This window comes from Dendroctonus ponderosae, unplaced genomic scaffold (genome assembly GCF_020466585.1).
Source record: "Dendroctonus ponderosae isolate FM_Combo_2020 unplaced genomic scaffold, Dpon_F_20191213v2 Dpon_F_20191213_11, whole genome shotgun sequence".
In the NCBI taxonomy this organism is placed as follows: Eukaryota; Metazoa; Arthropoda; class Insecta; order Coleoptera; family Curculionidae; genus Dendroctonus; species Dendroctonus ponderosae.
In genome coordinates, this window is record NW_026017213.1 from 4,312,158 (window position 1) to 4,315,401 (window position 3,244).

Below are 3,244 nucleotides of genomic sequence, written 5' to 3' on the forward strand. Positions count from 1 at the left end.
TTCTCACTTCAAACAGCGGGGTTTCTGCAACTTCATAGGCTCGAACTTTCTTAATTAGAGACTTATGAGCAGATGAAAACTTGCCAGATTCATCCGAAACACCAAGGTGGATGCTCCAAGTTTTAAAATTCGACAAAAATCACCCTGTTGGACCACAAAATCGCCATTTAAGTAACGTAAAGTAACAATGCTTCTTTAACTCCAGAGGAAATTTGAAGTGCCAAACTTCCTTAATCTGAAACTTATCGCAGATGAAACCTGTCCAGAATCATTCTGGTTCATCAGTTGAAAACTCGCTAAAACCACAATTCCATGCTGCAGATTGACGCCACAAACTGAAAAATTCGACAAAAACTCACTCTGTAGACTCACAAAATTGTCACTTCAGTAACTTCAAGAGACATTGTTTCTTCATCTTCACAGCAATTTTCAAGAGTGGAACTTTCTTAACTTGAGACTTATGAGCAGATGCAGACTGGACAGAGTCGTTCTAAGTTTCAAGGTGGACGCATCAGTTTCAAAATTCGGCGAAAAATCATCCTGCACAAGATCGTCACTTAAGTAGCTTCAAGTAACAATGTTTCTTCAACCACGTAGCAAATTTCATGCGTCCAACTTCCTTAGCTTGAGACTTCTGAGCATATAAAACTCGACAGTAATTCTAAGCCTCAAGGTTTGGAAACTTGGCAAAAATCCCCCTACAGACTCACAGAAACTTCACTTAAGCACCTTCAAGTAGAGAGACGCCTTCAACTTCAAGTATCGGACTTTCCTAACTTGGGACTTATCAACATACGAAAATTATAATTTCAAAATCCAAAGTTTGACACTTTTTGCGTTGATTAATAGTTTCGACCAAATGGTTCCTGAAACTATGTGACCAAACCGATCGGTACCATTGGGTACGAAGGACCTCTTTGCCCCGAAATGGCACCTTAAGGTCATCGGCCGCATGGTAATTTGATTAAATCACCGCAATGCAATTGTTTTCGGAAGAGATTGTGAGGCTAATGCCTCCCACTTGATGCAACGTGGCTGGAGATTGGCGCAAAACGGCCAAGAACCCCATCTTGCAAATCTGTGGATACTTTTAGCGTGATTTAAAGAAGTCTTATAAAGCTTTGCGAAAGCTTCAAGGCCTGCAACCTGGCAGGAAAAATGCATTTCGAATATATTGTCGCAGCCTGACACGGGCAATAAGTACATGCCCATGTAACATGGTACGACTTGTAAAAGTACCCATTGCATACTGGGTGGAGCAGCCACACTGGCCAGCACTTTGAGCCATGCCAGCTCAAGCAATATCAGGCCGATTGACTTTGGTCCACCCAGTATTCAGCAGGAGAATAAATCGCATATTGTATAAAACGTCCCTTTGCACGTGGGAGTGCTGTGGTACTTTGTCAGAACAATGTGCGTGATTTTTTTGTATTATTTGGCCGGGCCTGATAAAGTCAAGGATGCCATCCAGTAAAGGTCACATTTATAATGCGACGTCTTCGACGTGGCTTCACTTAATGCATTATTAATCCTTTTTTAACTCAAGAAATTTCCACTTTCTAGAAAACGCAAAAGGCGACAGCCTTGGTAAGGCCGACGCCTTCAAAAACAATTAGGCAAATATTTCAAACCTGACACTGTTAGGAACAATGTTATCTACACCAGGTACCCACGCCATTGGAAATGGTATCAGATCCCAAGAGGTTGGTACGACCTCAGATTTGAAACTTTCCGGTGATTGATTGTGGGCATCAAATCACAGTGGATTTTGTTTAAAAACGGCAACAAACCAGATAAGGAGGCCTGGCGAAGCCCTCAAAACCCAATGGTTTGATTACCAGAGACCCAAGAACTCTTCAAAGCCAACAGGAGCTGCACCTCAAGCACACAACCTTCACTTTGATTAGGTAAATTTCGAAAAAATCGTGAACTTATTGCCCTGAATCATCGGCCAATCGAGCCCCAGTTCAATCAACATCCTGGTGAAAAAGTGGCCGAAGCCACCGCGAACCTCCTTCACGTCGAAGGACGTTCTTTGGCCTTTCGCAACCGGTCCATATATTTATAGGCGCCTTTATGCACGCTGTCGGGTTCCTGGTGCTAATTTTAAACGAAAACCATTATGTTTAATAAAACCAACAAACCACCAAACAACATGAATAAATTCAAGAGTTCCACTCTCCAAGCGGTGGGCGTTGAATTGGCAAAAGGCAACAAAGTACTGTTAGTGTTGAATGCTTAACGCGCTAGAAAGGCAAAAGTTCCTCCAGTACTGGTGACTCCAAAAGATTTGAAAACCTTTGTAGCGATGGCAGGAGGAAAATCCCGTGATTTTTCTGCAGACTAACGATTAGTAACGACAATCAAAGGCCTCAGTGCGAGATCAAACTCAATTAGCACAGAAGGAGGTTCAATTGAGCGAAAAGAGTACTAGGCTGGTGCCGATACGAACTTTCATATGGTAGAAAAGGTGAAAAATGTTGTTGAGGTTCCAACCAGACCTAAAGGAAGTCATCAAAGCCCCAGCGCCCAACCAATCAGACGATCGCAATTGGGCAATGGTTCAAACCAAAGTACTGAAATGCCAAGGAGAGCCGGGTTCCTGTCGATTGTTGGAGGCGGATATAAAATCATACCGCAACTACCCAAACAGAGGCGTAGAATTGATCGGATGGCAAATTGGAGCAGAATTAACCAACGAAGAACAATTGGAGCCTGGTGTGGTACCGAATCGACGCCAATGCAACCAACGGCAAGGACAAATCATATTCAGTATTGTGGAACGGTAATAGGGAGCAAGAAAGTGCGCCATTCACTTTGCTTATATTATTACTTGAACTGAGAACTGGATCTGCGAACGAACGACCTTGCTTTGCATTTTTTCCCGCTGTATTTGTCGCCTTTGTTTTATAACCGGTGGCTTAACACCAAAAAAAAACCCGACACACCTCTTCACAATGAGTTATATTGATGGTCGTCCGGGTGGTTTCCCCATCCTCCACAGCCCTTAAACTAGGCCTGGGTAACTCACTGGAGCTGGCGCAGTGCTGCGCAAATGGCTCGGTGCGCCAACCCAACAGTTCCGTTGCTGGGAAAATGTTGATGACTTTTTTCAGTTGTTTGAACAAAGCAGTAAAACGTTACTCAGAAAAAATGTTTGTCTTCAAAAAAGACAGAATTTCCTCACGTCTTTTATTACAGATTGATAAATAGTGCTCCTATTTCGCAATAAGAACGAATTATT

At 42.8% G+C, this 3,244-nt stretch overlaps 1 protein-coding gene across 3 annotated transcripts in view; it reads left to right on the forward strand.

Moving 5' to 3' along the window:
- LOC109534738 (chitin synthase chs-2) overlaps positions 1-3,244 on the forward strand; it is an 18,532-nt gene that overhangs the window by 7,485 nt on the left and 7,803 nt on the right. The gene's annotated exons all lie outside the window — the stretch shown is intronic.